The 17440-nt window shown below is 53.6% G+C and overlaps 1 protein-coding gene across 2 annotated transcripts in view; it reads right to left on the bottom strand.

The window, feature by feature from the left end:
- The window catches only part of LOC139261981 (macrophage colony-stimulating factor 1 receptor-like), a 93430-nt gene that overhangs the window by 72333 nt on the left and 3657 nt on the right, over nt 1-17440 (bottom strand). The window contains exon 1 of one of the 2 annotated variants that reach the window (XM_070877143.1): nt 12521-12590. The exons of the other annotated variant lie outside the window; for it this stretch is intronic. The gene's annotated coding sequence lies outside the window, so the exon portion shown is untranslated. Of the gene's footprint in view, nt 1-12520; nt 12591-17440 lie in introns of those variants that run through there. 2 annotated transcript variants of the gene reach the window in all.

The following is a 17440-nucleotide window of genomic DNA, read 5'->3' as shown; positions in this document are numbered from 1 at the left end:
AAGTCGGGATGGTGTGTGACTGGGAGGGGAAGGTGGAGGTGGTGGTGTTCCCATGGACCTGCTGCCCTCGTCCTTCTAGGGGGCAGAGGTGGCGGGTTTGGGAGGTTAGGGCTATCGAGTTAGATGGAGTCTGTGGGAGATTCCTGCCATGGAGCCCCATTCCCTGATGCGATTAGTTAGAGTTCAGATGGTCACGTGACCAGTCTCACTGGGCTCCATTCGGGTGGTATTGATTTTTTTATTGATATAAAATTATTTTGTCCTTTCTCTCCTCTTTTTTAATTTACCAGGTTCCACCATCATAAGCAGACTCCGCCTTTTATCCAGTCCTTACCCAATCAAGGCTCAGGATCGTGCCTGGCATTGACTGCAATAAAAATAAACTTGATTAATAATGAAATACAGGAAGCCATTAATAAACTTGCAGAATGAGCGTGTAATTGGCAAATGAACCAATATAGATAGGTGTGAGATGGTGCATTGTGGGAGGAAGGATAAGGAGGTCACACACTCTTTAGGTAAGAAGTAACTCTCAATGGGGGAAGAGTAACAGAGGGATCTGGGAGCACAGACACACACATCACTGAAAGTAGATGTCATGTATCCTACATGGCTACTGTTGGTACTATCACAAGGTGTGCCACCAGAGGGCACTGCAGTGGGAGACCTGTAGGTTACCTGTACAGGTGTGCCAGGCCCAGGATAAAAGGCAGGCCACCAGGTGTGATCCTCACCCTGGAGTTATCAACAAAGGACTAAGGTCACTACAGTTCAAGTACAACGCACTGTCTCGTGGAGTCATTATCAGAGCATCTAAGGACACAACCGTAGCGACACAGGTTAGTAAGGGTATGGGAAACAAAGCTAACCAAGACCTGGGGTTCATTTCCAGAGGAGTAGAATTATAAAGCAGAGAAGTTATGTTAAACTTGTATTTAACCTTAGTTTGACCACACCAGGAGTACTGTGGACCATTCTGGTCTCCGTGTTATTAAAAGGACATAGAGGCACTGGAGAGGGGCAAAACAGATTTGCAAGAATGATACGAGACATGAGAGGTTTTCACAACCAGGAAAGTCTGGAGCTCTTTTCTCTCGAAAAGGGAATACGTAGAGAAGGTGTTTCCCCCTGTGGGGGAGACCAGAACTGGGGCCATCAATATCAGACAGTCAGTAATAAACCCAATGGGGAATTCAGGAGAAACTTCTTTTCCCAGAGAGCGGTGAGAATGTGGAATTAATTTAAGGGGAAGCTGGATAAACACATGAGGGAGAGAGGAATAGAGGGACATGGTGATGGGGTGAGATGGAGAGGGGTGGGAGGGGGCTGGTGTGGAGCATAAACCCCGGCACGGAGCGGTGGGACATAAACCCCGGCACGGAGCGGTGGGCCCAATGGGCTGTTTCTGTGCTGGACATTCTGTGTAAATGGAAGTTTATCTCACAGACTGCAACACGAAACACGCATGTGCACAGGTACCGTGAACTGCACCTGGTAATAAGAAAAGGTTCTGGGGGTGAAATTGCGCTCCAGCACGTGCAGAAGTCCCGCTCCGGCAGCGCAATTGGTCCCACCGCCCCGAGAGAAAATAGAACGCAAAGTCTCGCGCTCCACGCCCTCTCGGGGGACGGGACCGGGGCGCGAACCTTCGGGAGTTCCCCAGCGCTACGGAGAGGGGCACGTAGAACTGGCGGGAACACAGGGCCCTCCCCTTCCGTCAAAGTGGGGGGGGGTGGGGAGGAGGGCACGTTAGTGGACTCGGCATCGGGGAGAAGGGGTCACCTCTACACCACTGGGGAGCAGGGAGCCGAGGCAACTGCCCGGCACAGAAGCGGAGCGCTGGGCTGCAACACCGAACCACAAACCCCGCAGTTTGAAGTTGAGAAGGTGGAACTGACATTTGGGGAATTTTTTATAAATTTTCAGCCCTGCGCCTCCCCTTTAATTTTCACCCCCGTGAGCGGCCTAAAGCCCGGTGCGCGCCCCGCCCCACCCCCTCACCCCCTCACCCACCACCCCCCCCCACCCCCTCACCCACCCACCCCCTCACCCACCCCCCCCCACCCCCTCACCCACCCACCCCCTCACCCACCCCCCCCCCACCCCCTCACCCACCCACCCCCCACCCCCTCACCCACCCACCCCCCACCCCCTCACCCACCACTCCCCCCCCACCCCCTCACCCACCCCCCCACCCCCTCACCCACCCACCCCCCCCAACCCCTCACCCACCCCCTCACCCACCCCCTCACCCACCCCCTCACCCACCACCCCCCACCCCCTCACCCACCCCACCCCCCCACCCCCTCACCCCCCCCCACCCCCTCACCCACCCCCCCCCACCCCCTCACCCACCCCCTCCCCACCCCCTCACCCACCCCTCCCCACCCCCTCACCCACCCCCCCCTCACACCCCCCCACCCCCTCACACCCCCCCCACCCCCTCACCCACCCCCCCCCCACCCCCTCACCCACCCCCCCCCCACCCCCTCACCCACAACCCACGAAGCCATCGCAGGAATTGCCCATGGCGGCCTCATGGGGGTGCCATCGACTGTTCGCCCCGGGGTGAACACGGGGTCGCTGCGCGCGGTGATGATATGGGCGCGGCACGCTAGGCGTGGGGAGGGCGATACGGCGTTAAACTCCCGCCGAATTTCTCGGGACTCGGTAATAACGCCGCAACGGGCGGAAACGTCGCTCTGCGTCTCGGTAGCGCCCCCCCCCCCTCCCCCCACCGAGAGCACTAATGGCAGGTGCAAACGACCCACATTTCTCCCTCGTGATGCTGCCACTATCGATCAGCACCGATCACTGTGGGTGAGGCGGGCATCGCTGAAATGCCCGTGAGGTTGTTGGATTGCGGGTATAAACCCAACCGGGTCACTGATGTCCCTTTAAGGAAGGAAGCCTGCCCGGGCTGGGCCTATAGGTGACTCCCGTCCCACACCTGCGTGGTTGACCGTTAATGGAACGCTCTCCACGCACCTGGATGGACGCAACCAAAACCCTCAACAGAACTTGCATTTATGTCGCGCCTTTAGCGTAAAGGGTCGATGATGGCAATGCGTGACGTGGTGTACATGGATTTCCAGAAGGCGTTCGACAAAGTGCCACATAATAGGCTTTCAGCAAAGTTGAAGCCCGTGGAATAAAAGGGCCAGTGGCAGCATGGATACGGAATTGGCTCAGTGACAGGAAACAGAGAGTCATGGTGAATGGTTGTTTCTCGGACTGGAGGAAGGTATACAGTGGTGTTCCCCCGGGGTCAGTACTGGGACCACTGCTTTCCGTGATATATATTAATGACTTGGATGTGGGTGTACAGGGCACAATTTCAAAATCTGCAGATGACACAAGACTTGGAAGTGTAGTGAACAGTGAGGAGGGGAGTGATAGACTTCAGGAGGACACAGACAGGCTGGTGGAACGGGCGGGCCCGGGGCAGATGGAATTTAACCCAGAAAAGTGCAAAGTGATACATTTTGATCGTAAGAACGAGGAGAGACAATATAAACTAAAGGGTACAATCCTAAAGGGGGAGCATGAACAGAGAGACCTGGGGTATATGGGCACAAATCACTGAAGGTGGCAGGGCAGGTTGAGAAAGTGGTTAAAAAAAGATTACGGGATCTTGGGCTTCATAAATAGAGACATAGAGTACAAAGCAAGGAAGTTATGAAGAACCTGTATAAATCACTGGTTAGGCCCCAGCTGTATTGTGTCCAATTCTGGGCACCACACTTTAGGAAGGATGTGAAGGCCTTAGAGAGGGTGCAGCAGAGATTTACGAGAATGGTTCCAGGGATGAGGGACTTCAGTTCTGTGGATAGACTGGAGAAGCTGGGGTTGTTCTCCTTGGAGCAGAGAAGGTTGAGAGGAGATTTGATCGAGGTGTTCAAAATCATGAGGGGTCTGGACAGAGTAGATAGAGAGAGAGACTGTTCCCATTGGTGGAAGGGTCGGGAACCAGAGGACACAGATTTAAGGCGATTGGCAGAAGAACCAAAGGCGACATGAGGGAAAACGTTTTTCCGCAGCGAGTGGTTGGGATCTGGAATGCGCTGCCTGAGAGGGTGGTGGAGGCAGACTCAATCGCGGCTTTCAAAGGGAGTTGGATAAGCGCCTGAAGGACAAAGAATGTGCAAGGTTACGGGGAAAGGGCGGGGGAGTGGGATTGGCTGAGGGGCTCTTGCCGAGAGCCGGCACGGGCTGGACGGGCCGAATGGCCTCCTTCTGTGCTGTAACCGTTCTGTGATTCTATGAACATCTCAAGGCATTTTACAGGAGCATTATTACACACAACTGGAGTCCAAGCCATCATAAAGAGATACTGGGACAGCTGACCAAATTCTTGGTCAAAGAGGTAGGCTTTAAGGAGCATCTTAAAGGTTGAGAACAAGGCAGAGAGCTTTAGGGAGGGAGTTCCAGAGCTTGGGGACTCGGCAGCTGAAGGCACGGCCACCAATGGTGGAGTGATTAAAATCGTTGATTCGCAAGAGGCCAGAATTAGAGGGTTGTGGGGCTGGAGGAGATTATAGAGATAGGGAAACACCATCCAGGACAGAGAAGTTTACTTGATTGGGGTCACTGCCACAGGACTCAATATCCATTCCCTCCACCGGCGCCCCCTGGCTGCAGTGTGTATCATCTACAAGATGCACTGCAGCAACTCGCCAAGGCTTCTTCGCCAAACCCACGACCTCCACCGCCTAGAAGGACAAGGGCAGCAGGTGCATGGGAACACCACCACCTCCACGTTCCCCTCCCAGTCACACACCATCCTGACTTGGAAATATATCGGTCGTTCCTTCATCGTCGCTGGGTCACAATCCTGGAACTCCCTCCCTAACAGCACTGTGGGAGCACCTTCACCACACGGACTGCAGCGGTTCAAGAAGGCGGCTCACCACCACCTTCTCAAGGGGCAATTAGGGATGGGCAATAAATGCCCACAGGAACCCCTTTCACACTCATTGCAGTAAATCAGCCTCCTCACTACATCAAGGGAAGATATAATTGATGTATCACAGTGATGTGTGTGGGAGCTTGCTGTGCGCTAGTTGGCTGCCGCATTTCCTATATTACAACAGTGACTACACTCCAAAAGTAACTCATTGGCTATAAAGCACTTTGAGATGCCCGGTAGTCATGAAAGGCGCTCTATAAATGCAAGTATTTCTTTTACTGAGTGCCAGATTATTCGGAAAGAAGATATTTAATCTTCTGAGGACACCAGTTATTTGGAGACCTGGAGGTACGTATTTTTCCTGTAATGCCAGTTCCCTCTTCTGACTTCCTGTTTCCACAATGAAGTGATGAGCAAATCTCTGTGGTTTCAGTTGTCCGGCTCATGTTTTACAGTTATTGGAATGGACTTCTGAAGAGTGTACAGTTGCTACGGTTTCTGAAGGAGATTACTTAGTTAGCGTTGTGCTGTTAATTGGTCGCTGCACATCTCTGCTTCTGTGTAATTACATTGTTTGCCAATAAACTCTGCTACTTGTGTTAGCCTGTTAAAACAACAGTCTGACAGTGTGGTATTCACCACCTATGAGAACAGACAGGTGAAAGTTTCAGTGAAAGCCCATTTATTCCCGAATCACATCACATGGCAGGATAACTTTGAGCTCTGTGGGCCAGTGGCCCAATCACATCAAATAAAAAGTTGCAAGTCCCAATTCATAGGAGGCTTGGCTTTGCTCATGGAGTCTTATTGTTGTGTATGAATCCATGGTATTTGGAGCAACAAAGCACATTCCTGTGAAGGGGAAAGGAAGGACATCCTTACGAGAGCTCCCCGGATGACTAAAGGTATCGAGATTAAATTGAAACAGCAAAAGGAACCTTACCATAAATTTTGGGTTCATAATTTAGTGTGGGGGTGGGGGGGGGTGGGAACCAAGAAAGTACAGAGGGGAACTGAAAAAAGAAACGAGAGGGGCTAAGAGAGAATATGAGGAAAGATTAGTGGGTAACAATATCGGTAATACAAAAAGATAGACTTGCATTTATATAGCACCTTTCACGACCACCAGACGACCCAAAGTGCTTTACAACCAAGGAAATATTTTTAGAAGTGTAGTCACTGTGTAATGTTGGAAACTCGGCAGCTAATTTGCACACAGCAAGCTCCCACACACAGCAATGTGATAATGACCAGATCATCTGTTTTTGTTATGTTGATTGAGGGATAAATATTGGTCCCAGGACACCGGGGAGAACTCCCCTGCTCTTCTTCAAAATAGTGCCATGGGAACTTTTACATCCACCGGAGAAAGCAGACGGGGCCTCAGTTTGACGTCTCATCTGAAAGATGGCAACTCCGACAGTGCGGCGCTTCCTCAGTACTGTCCCTCCGGCAGTGCAGCACTCCCTCAGTACTGCCCCTCCGACAGTGCGGCACTCCCTCAGTATTGCCCCTCCGACAGTGCGGCACTCCCTCAGTATTGCCCCTCCGACAGTGCAGCACTCCCTCAGTACTGCCCCTCCGACAGTGCAGCACTCCCTCAGTACTGCCCCTCCGACAGTGCAGCGCTCCCTCAGTACTGCCCTTCCGACAGTGGGGTCTCCCTCAGTACTGCCCCTCCGACAGTGCAGCGCTCCCTCAGTACTGCCCCTCCGACAGTGCGGCACTTCCTCAGTACTGTCCCTCCGACAGTGCAGTGCTCCCTCAGTACTGCCCCTCCGACAGTGCGACACTTCCTCAGTACTGTCCCTCCGGCAGTGCAGTGCTCCCTCAGTACTGCCCTTCTGACAGTGCGGCGCTCCCTCAGTACTGCCCCTCCGACAGTGTGGCGTTCCCTCAGTACTGCCCTTCTGACAGTGCGGCGCTCCCTCAGTACTGCCCCTCCGACAGTGTGGCGTTCCCTCAGTACTGCCCTTCCAACAGTGGGGTGCTCCCTCAGTACTGCCCCTCCGACAGTGCGCCGCTCCCTCAGTACTGCCCCTCCGACAGTGCGCCGCTCCCTCAGTACTGTCCCTCCGACAGTGCGGCGCTCCCTCAGTACTGCCCCTCCGACAGTGCGGCGCTCCCTCAGTACTGCCCCTCCGACAGTGCGGCGCTCCCTCAGTACTGCATTGGAGTGTCAGCCTAGAATGTTGTGCTGAAGCCCCTGGAGTGGGATCAGAACCCACGAACTTCTGACTGCAAGGTGGGAGTGCTGCCCACTGACCCACGACTGAGAAATGTCTTTTATAGAGAGATAAATAGTAAAAGGGTTGTCAAAGGAAGGGTGGGGCAGGTTCGGGACAAGAAGGAGATCTTCCTGTGGAGGCAGAGACCATGGCTGAGGCACTGTGAGTACTTTGCATCTGTCTTCACTGGAGACGAGGATGCTGCCAATGTAGCAGTAAAAGAGGAGACAGCGCTAAGGGAGAGAATAAAAATAGATAAAGAGGAGGGATTTAAAAGGGCAGTCCTCAAAGTAGAAAGATCAGGCGGTCCGGATAGGTTACTGAAGGAAGTAAGGGTGGAAATTGCAGAAGCTCTGGCCACAACCTTCTAATCCTCCTTAGATACTGAGATGTTGCCAGAGGACAATATTTTTCTTCGTTCAGGGGATGAGGGCAAGGCCGGCATTTATTGCCCATCACTAATTGCCCCTTGAGAAGGTGATGGTGAGCCGCCTTCTTGAACCGCTGCAGTCCGTGTGGTGAAGGTGCTCCCACAGTGCTGTTAGGGAGGGAGTTCCAGGATTGTGACCCAGTGACGATGAAGGAACGGCCGATATATTTCCCAGTCGGGATGGTGTGTGACTGGGAGGGGAACGTGGAGGTGGTGGTGTTCCCATGCACCTGCTGCCCTTGTCCTTCTAGGGGGTAGAGGTCGCGGGTTTGGGAGGTGCTGCCGAAGAAGCCTTGGCGAGTTGCTGCAGTGCATCTTGTAGATGGTGCACACTGCAGCCAGGGGGCGCCGGTGGTGGAGGGAGTGAGTGTTGAAGGTGGTGGATGAGGGGCCAATCAAGCGGCTGCTTTGTCCTGGATGGTGTCGAGCTTCTCGAGTGTTGTTGAAGGTCCACACAACTTTAACCCTCATCAATCCTCTCCGTTCCTTTAGCTTTAATCACCTTTTTAACAGCCTTCTCAAATTATCCTGCTGCCTTCAATGATTTGTTCAGGTAACCCTCCTACCCCACTCCCCAGCTCACCCAGGCCCCTCTGTTCCTGCAACCCCCTTAAAATTGTACCATTTAGTTTATATTGCCTGTGTTTATGGGGAACAGTGGAAAATAGAAAGTAGTGAGCAGGCTCGAGGGGCCAAATGGCCTACTCGTGCTCCTATTTCTTATGTTCTTAATGTTTATAAAAGAAACCGATTGACCCTGAATTCACCCAAGAAACCTTTTAAATTCCAATATATTATTGAAACCCTTACACATTTCCTGCCCAACTCCCCATAGATCAACATTTAACATTGAAACTCGATATGTAAATAGTTCCATGTCACGGTGTAGTTACGGGCCCTGGCCAGTAGATGGTGCTAAACATCTGTAAGGCAAAGGTCCTCCACCAGCCTGTCCTCGCCGCACAGCACTGACCCCCAGTCATCAAGATCCACGGCGCGACCCTGGACAACGTGGACCATTTCCCATACCTCGGGAGCCTCTTATCAACAAGAGCAGACATTGGCGACGAGATTCAACACCGCCTCCAGTGCGCCAGTGCAGCCTTCGGCCGCCTGAGGAAAAGAGTGTTTGAAGGCCCTCAAATCTGCCACCAAGCTCATGGTCTACAGGGCTGTAGTGATACCCGCCCTCCTGTATGGCTCAGAGACATGGACCATGTACAGTAGACACCTCAAGTCGCTGGAGAAATACCACCAACGATGTCTCCGCAAGATCCTACAAATCCCCTGGGAGGACAGACGCACCAACGTTAGCGTCCTCGACCAGGCCAACATCCCCAGCATTGAAGCACTGACCACACTTGATCAGCTCCGCTGGGCAGGGCCACATTGTCCGCATGCCTGACACGAGACTCCCAAAGCAAGCGCTCTACTCGGAACGCGTTCACGGCAAACGAGCCCCAGGTGGGCAGAGGAAACGTTACAGGGACACCCTCAAAGCCTCCCTGATAAAGTGCAACATCCCCACCGACTCCCGGGAGTCCCTGGCCAAAGACCGTCCTAAGTGGAGGAAGAGCATCCGGGAGGGCGCTGAGCACCTCGAGTCTCGTCGCCGAGAGCATGCAGAAACCAAGCGCAGGCAGCGGAAGGAGCGTGCGGCAAACCTGTCCCACCCTCCCCTTTCCTCAACCACTGTCTGTCCCACCTGTGACAGGGACTGTGGCTCTCATATTGGACTGTTCAGCCACCTAAGGACTCATGTTAAGAGCGGAAGCAAGTCTTCCTCGATCCCGAGGGACTGCCGATGATGATGATGATGATGGAGACCGGTTCTGAAGTCTGTTTCTCAACTCTGTCACTAACTTGTCTCGAAAGCAACTCCTGTCCATCGATAGCATTCACTCACACAAGCTGACATACTGCACCAGATATCCAACACCGCACTCCGTGCATTGATTGAGGAAATATCGCGGTACAATAGGAACCATGCAGGGTTAGTGTTGTATAATTCATTAAAACCCAACATTTACTGAACTGAGAAACAACATTTTCAACTTGTTGTGATTTTAAAACACCACCCGATGGGAAAGTGAAAGCTACAAATGGGTAAATATTAACATTAATCGCCAAGTCTCACTTCCATTTTTATTAAGCTGAGAGACAACAGGAAAGTCTAAAACATCCGACAGTAACCTAGAAATGGAGATTGTCACTGTCCCCATGTAACGTGGGGAATGCTGGCCTCTGAGAGGGATTACAGAGGCCGGACAGAGACAAAGAGGGGATTGGTGCGATCATCAGCTCACTCGAGAATTAATCGGAGTGAATTTCCAGAGGGGTCTCCCCATTCCGGCACTATAACAACCGCCCGCATTTATACAGCGCCTTCAACATAGTAAAACATCCCAAGGTGCCTCACAGGAGCGATTATCAAACACCAATTTGACACCGAGCCACAGAAGGAGATATTAGGGCAGATGACCAAAAACTGGGTGAAAGAGGCAGGTTTTAAGAGGCAGGCTCGAGAGGCCAAATAGCCTACTGCTGCTCCTACTTCTTATGTTTTAAAGGAGCATCGTAACGGAGGTGCGAGTTAGGACACGGGCGGCAGAGTTTTGTATGAGCTCAAGTTTACGGATTGTGGAAGATGGGAAGCCGGACAGGAGTGTGTTGGAATAGTTAAGTCTAGAGGTAACAAAGGCCTGGGTGAGGGCTTCAGCAGTGGATGAGTTGAGGCAGCCCCAAATACTCAGGAGAAATGGCGGAAATATGGGGGCCAAGTTTCGGCCTGAGTTGCTCCTGTTTTTTTGGAGCAACTGGTTTGGAACGGAGTATCTTAGAAATTGCAATTCTCGGCATTTAGTTTGCTCCAGTTCTAGTCAGTTAGAACAGTTTCAGTTTGGAACAGAATTTTTTTCAAAAGGGGGCGTGTCCGGCCAATTACGCCCGGTTTGAAAGTTTCGTCAGTGAAAACATACTCCAAACTAACTTAGAATGGAGTAAGTATAGATTTTTGTACGCTCAGAAAAACCTTGCCTCCACTTATAAAATCAGGCGTAGGGAATGGTGGGGGGGGGGGTTTAAAGGGAAGTTTACAAATATTAAACACCAGTTTTACAAATAAAGAGCCATCATCAATAATAAATGATAAAAACATCAATAAATCAACCAATAAATCAATCAAAAAAATTAATAAAAAATTAAAAAAATTAAAAAATCAATAAATAAAACATTTTCAATAAATAAAGCATGCTGGGACAGCCCCCCTCAGTGTGTCTCTGTCAGTGTCTCTATCTCTCTGTCTGTCTGTGTCTCTCATTCTCTGTCTGTCAGTGTCTGTGTTTCTGACAGCGAGGGGGGGAGGAGGGGAGTGGGGGAGGAAAGAGGAGGGAGGTAGAGGGTGGGGGTGGGGGCGGGGGAGGTAGAGGGTGGGGGGGGAGGTGAAGGGCGTGGGGGGAGGTGGGGGGTAGGTAGGGGGGGTGGGGGGAGAGGAGGAGGAGGAGGAGGAGGGGGAGAGAGGGGAGGAGGGGGGAGAGAGGGGAGGGGGGAGAGAGGGGAGGGGGGAGAGAGGGGAGGGGGGGAGGGAGCGAGAGGGGGGAAGAGAGGGGGAGGGGGGAGGGAGCGAGAGGGGGGAAGAGAGGGGGAGGGGGAGGGGGGAGGGAGAGAGAGGGAGGGAGAGAGGGGAGGGGGAGGGAGAGGGGGAAGAGAGGGGGAGGGAGGAAGAGGGAGGGTGAGGGAGAGGGGGGGGAGAGGGAGAGGGGAGGGAGGGGAGGAGGGAGAGGGAGAGGAGGGGCGAGAGGAGAGGGGAGGGGAGGGGAGGGGGGAGAGGGAGAGGAGGGGCGAGAGGAGAGGGGAGGGGAGGGGAGGAGGCTGAACGGCCGGGCCCAAGACTTCGGGTTGGATTTACAGGTAGGTGGCGTCGGGTCTCGGGTCCGGGGGCGGCGGGGGGGCGGGGGGCGCAGAGATCGGGGGGGGAGCGGTGGTCGGGTCGGGGGGGGGGGGGGGGAAGAGTCCCGGAGGTCGGGGGGAGCAGAGGTCGGGTCGGGTCGGGGGGGGTGGGAGCGGAGGTCGGGTCCGGTCCGGGGGGGGGAGCCTTATTCACGCAGCCCCAGTGAGGCCATTGGGCCAGGGCTAGGGGCTGCGTGCTTCGGGCCCCTCCCACACAGTTCGGCGCCTGGAGCTACTGCACTTGCGTGCCCACTGTAGCGCGCATGTGCAGAGGTCCCGGCACTGTTTTCAGCGCAGGGACCTGGCTCCACCCCCCCCACAGCTCGTGCTGCGCTGCGCCGAGGGCCAGAGGACCTGCAGGGAGCCAGAGAATAGGTGAGTTTTTTTTAGGCGCACTTTGTGGCGTCCAGGTTGGGGCTGTGCCGGTTTAGGCGCGGCCCGAATCTTGGGCCCATGGTGTGCAGTACAGGTCACCATAGAACAGAAAGGATAATGCAGCTATTGAGAGCTACCAGAACTGAGGGATGGAGGGATTGGATTAGGAGGAGCGATTATGTAAATTCGGCATGTTCTCGCTGGATAAGAAGAGATTGAGAGGTGATATAATCGCCTCTGAAGAGAATGGATAATGTCGACCATGACACGCTGTTTTACTCATCCTGAGAAATTATCTGGGAGTTCTGCAACACTCAGTCTCACAGGAGCTCAAAATCCAGGCTCACACTCCCAGTGCAGTACTGAGGGAGTGCCGCACTGTCGGAGGGGCAGTACTGAGGGAGCACTGCATTGTCGGAGGGGCAGTACCACCGAGAAGGACAAGGGCAGCAGGCGCATGGGAACACCACCACCTCCACATTCCCCTCCCAGTCACACACCATCCTGACTTGGAAATATATCGGCCGTTCCTTCATCGTCGCTGGGTCACAATCCTGGAACTCCCTCCCTAACAGCACTGTGGGAGCACCTTCACCACACGGACTGCAGCAGTTCAAGAAGGCGGCTCACCTCCACCTTCTCAAGGGGCGATTAGGGATGGGCAATAAATGCCGGCCTTGCCCTCATCCCCTGAACGAAGAAAAATATTGTCCTCTGGCAACATCTCAGTATTTAAGGAGGATTGGAAGGTTGTGGCCAGAGCCTCTGCAATTTCCACCCTTACTTCCCTCAGTAACCGAGGATGCTTCCCATCCGGACCGCCTGATCTTTCTACTTTGAGGACTGCCCTTTTAAATCCCTCCTCTTTATCTATTTTTATTCTATCCTGTATTGCTGCCTTCTCTTTTACTGCTACATTGGCAGCATCCTCGTCCAAGGTCCCACACAAGAGATTAATGTGCAAAGTTAAAGCACATGGGATTGGGGGTAGTGTGCTGACGTGGATTGAGAACTGGTTGTCAGACAGGAAGCAAAGAGTAGGAGTAAATGGGTACTTTTCAGAATGGCAGGCAGTGACTAGTGGGGTACCGCAAGGTTCTGTGCTGGGGCCCCAGCTGTTTACATTGTACATTAATGATTTAGACGAGGGGATTAAATGTAGTATCTCCAAATTTGCAGATGACACCAAGTTGGGTGGCAGTGTGAGCTGCGAAGAGGATGCTATGAGGCTGCAGAGTGACTTGGATAGGTTAGGTGAGTGGGCAAATGCATGGCAGATGAAGTATAATGTGGATAAATGTGAGGTTATCCACTTTGGTGGTAAAAACAGAGAGACAGACTATTATCTGAATGGTGACAGATTAGGAAAAGGGGAGGTGCAAAGAGACCTGGGTGTCATGGTACATCAGTCATTGAAGGTTGGCATGCAGGTACAGCAGGCGATTAAGAAAGCAAATGGCATGTTGGCCTTCATAGCGAGGGGATTTGAATACAGGGGCAGGGAGGTATTGCTACAGTTGTACAGGGCCTTGGTGAGGCCACACCTGGAGTATTGTGTACAGTTTTGGTCTCCTAACTTGAGGAAGGACATTCTTGCTATTGAGGGAGTGCAGCGAAGGTTCACCAGACTGATTCCTGGGATGGCGGGACTGACCCATCAAGAAAGACTGGATCAACTGGGCTTGTATTCACTGGAGTTCAGAAGAATGAGAGGAGATCTCATAGAAACGTTTAAAATTCTGACGGGTTTAGACAGGTTAGATGCAGGAAGAATGTTCCCAATGTTGGGGAAGTCCAGAACCAGGGGACACAGTCTAAGGATAAGGGGTAAGCCATTTAGGACAGAGATGAGGAGAAACTTCTTCACCCAGAGAGTGGTGAACCTGTGGAATTCTCTACCACAGAAAGTTGTTGAGGCCAATTCACTAAATATATTCAAAAAGGAGTTAGATGTAGTCCTTACTACTAGGGGAATCAAGGGGTATGGTGAGAAAGCAGGAATGGGGTACTGAAGTTGCATGTTCAGCCATGAACTCATTGAATGGCGGTGCAGGCTAGAAGGGCCGAATGGCCTACTCCTGCACCTATTTTCTGTGTTTCTATGTTTCTATGTCTCCAGTGAAGACAGATGCAAAGTACTCACAGTGCCTCAGCCATGGTCTCTGCCTCCACAGGAAGATCTCCTTCTTGTCCCGAACCTGCCCCACCCTTCCTTTGATGATCCTTTTACTATTTATCTCTCTATAAAAGACATTTCTCAGTCGTGGGTCAGTGGGCAGCACTCCCACCTTGCAGTCAGAAGTTCGTGGGTCCTGGTCCCACTCCAGGGGCTTCAGCACAACATTCTAGGCTGACACTCCAATGCAGTACTGAGGGAGCACCGCACTGTCGGAGGGGCAGTACTGAGGGAGCGCCGCACTGTCGGAGGGGCAGTACTGAGGGAGCGCCGCACTGTCGGAGGGGCAGTACTGAGGGAGCGCCGCACTGTCAGAAGGACAGTACTGAGGGAGCACTGCATTGTCGGAGGGGCAGTACTGAGTGAGTGCTGCATTGTCGGAGGGGCAGTACTGAGGGAGTGCCGCACTGTCGGAGGAGCAGTACTGAGGGAGTGCCGCACTGTCGGAGGGACAGTACTGAGGGAGCACCGCACTGTCGGAGGTGCAGTACTGAGGGAGCGCCGCACTGTCGGAGGTGCGGTCCTGTCTGCCTCGTCAGTGGATTCTTAAAGTTCACACGGCCACTATTGGAAGGAGAGCACAATTCTCTCCCAGTATCCTGGACAACATTCGTCACTCAACCAACATCATCACCAAACCGGTTTGCTGCTCATTCACCTCTAGTAAGAACATCGGAACAGGAGGAGGCCATTCAGCCCCTCGAACCTATTACACAGGAACAGGAGGAGGCCCATTCAGCCCCTCGAACCTGTTACACAGGAACAGGAGGAGGCCCATTCAGCCCCTCGAGCCTGTTACACAGGAACAGGAGGAGGCCATTCAGCCCCTCGAACCTGTTACACAGGAACAGGAGGAGACCATTCAGCCCCTCGAGCCTGTTACACAGGAACAGGAGGAGGCCATTCAGCCCCTCGAGCCTGTTACACAGGAACAGGAGGAGGCCATTCAGCCCCTCGAGTCTGTTACACAGGAACAGGAGGAGGCCATTCAGCCCCTCGAGCCTGTTATACAGAAACCGGAGGAGGCCATTCAGCCCCTCGAGCCTGTTACACAGAAACAGGAGGAGGCCCATTCAGCCCCTTGAGCCTGTTACACAGCAACAGGAGGAGGCCATTCAGCCCCTCGAGCCTGTTACACAGGAACAGGAGGAGGCCATTCAGCCCCTCGAGCCTGTTACACAGGAACAGGAGGAGGCCATTCAGCCCCTCGAGCCTGTTACACAGGAACAGGAGGAGGCCATTCAGCCCCTCGAGCCTGTTACACAGGAACAGGAGGAGGCCATTCAGCCCCTCGAGCCTGTTACACAGGAACAGGAGGAGGCCATTCAGCCCCTCGAGCCTGTTACACAGAAACAGGAGGAGGCCCATTCAGCCCCTTGAGCCTGTTACACAGCAACAGGAGGAGGCCATTCAGCCCCTCGAGCCTGTTACACAGGAACAGGAGGAGGCCATTCAGCCCCTCGAGCCTGTTACACAGGAACAGGAGGAGGCCATTCAGCCCCTCGAGCCTGTTACACAGGAACAGGAGGAGGCCATTCAGCCCCTCGAGCCTGTTACACAGGAACAGGAGGAGGCCATTCAGCCCCTCGAGCCTGTTACACAGGAACAGGAGGAGGCCATTCAGCCCCTCGAGCCTGTTACACAGGAACAGGAGGAGGCCCATTCAGCCCCTCGAGCCTGTTACACCAGCCAATTGGATCGCGGATGATCCGTATCTCTAATTCCATCTACCCGCCTTGGTTCATTAACCATTAATTTTTCTCCCTTTTGTATATCAAGACTCTTCATAATTTTGTGTTAGCGATGTCCCCTACGTCAGTGACAGGCACCAGGAATAATTAGGAGGGCTTTGATCGGAATGTCTCTGAACCGGGGATAGGGGCAAGTGAGTCAGGGCTCCCACTTCCAATCGCTCCCCCCTCCGCCGCCCGTGAGGCTTGTGTGAAAATGCAGGTCAGCGAGAGTCCAGGATCAGTAAGTATTTCGAAAGTCTGGGAGGAAAACTTGATAAAGCTGGGATCGCAGGTTTTATAAATCGGGGCATGGAATGTCACAGTCTCTGGGGTCGAAATCGGGTCCTGCCGTGTTTGGGCCGTGTTTGGGCCGTGTTTGGGCCGTGTTTGGGCCGTGTTTGGGCCGTGTCACCGCCCGATGCTGATTTTACCGCCGGGCGTTAGGCGCCGGCTCCAACGGCCAGATTCAGTTTTTAACCGCCAGAGATGAGAGAGCGACACTAGAAGGTTGCGATGTACACTCACCCTCGGGCGGGAGCTCCGGGGGCCGACTGAATCTCCCCATCGGGAAGCCGCCGAGCTCGCTGGGAAACGAGAAGGAAAGGGAAGAGAGAAAAACAACCTCAAACTTCTCCGACCCCCATACACACACACTTCCCCACTGCCACAGCTGTTACAACGATGTCCCCGCAAGATCCTGCAGATCCCCTGGGAGGACAGACGCACCAACGTTAGCGTCCTCGACCAGGCCCAACATCCCCAGCATCGAAGCACTGACCACACTCGATCAGCTCCGCTGGGCAGGGCCACATTGTTCACAGGCCAGACACGAGGCTCCCAAAGCAAGCGCTCTACTCGGAACTCCTTCACGGCAAACGAGCCAAAGGTGGGCAGAGGAAACGTTACAAGGACCACCCTCAAAGCCTCCCTGATAAAGTGCAACATCCCCACCGACACCTGGGAGTCCCTGGCCAAAGACCGCCCTAAGTGGAGGAAGTGCACCCGGGAGGGCGCTGAGCACCTCGAGTCTTGTCGCCGAGAGCATGCAGAAACCAAGCGCAGGCTGCGGAAGGAGCGTGCGGCAAACCAGTCCCACCCTCCCTTTCCCTCAACCACTGTCTGTCCCACCTGCGGCAGGGACTGTGGCTCCCGTATTGGACTGTTCAGTCACCTAAAGACTCATTTTAAAAGTGGAAGCAAGTCTTCCTCGATCCCGAGGGACTGCCTATGATGATGATGATGATACAACTAATGGACAAACCAAGGGTGTCCTTGTAACGTTTCCTCTGCCCACCTTCGGCTTGTTTGCCGCGAATGAGTTCCGAGTAGAGCGCTTGCTTTGGGAGTCTCGTGTCAGGCATGCGGGCACTAACCTGGGCCTCTGGGCGATTCTGCCCGAGTCCCGCTGTTTACACGCCACTGTTTCTAGGCCGTAACGCCAACATTGTTAGGAAAGCCTACGTTCAAACTAAATAAGGTGATAGAGGCGCCAAGGAGGCGTTGTCCGTGGGATGACATCACCACGCGGGAGGCGATAGCCGGCGCAGTGTTAGCTCTTGGCGTCTCTGCCAAAGAGGCGACTGAATTTCTGTGCAGGCCCGGATGCCGTTTACCGTCGACGGTCGGCCTCTGCCGCCCATT

Source organism: Pristiophorus japonicus, chromosome 4 (genome assembly GCF_044704955.1).
Source record: "Pristiophorus japonicus isolate sPriJap1 chromosome 4, sPriJap1.hap1, whole genome shotgun sequence".
Lineage (NCBI taxonomy): Eukaryota > Metazoa > Chordata > Chondrichthyes > Pristiophoridae > Pristiophorus > Pristiophorus japonicus.
This window is presented reverse-complemented; position numbering and strand designations above follow the sequence as displayed.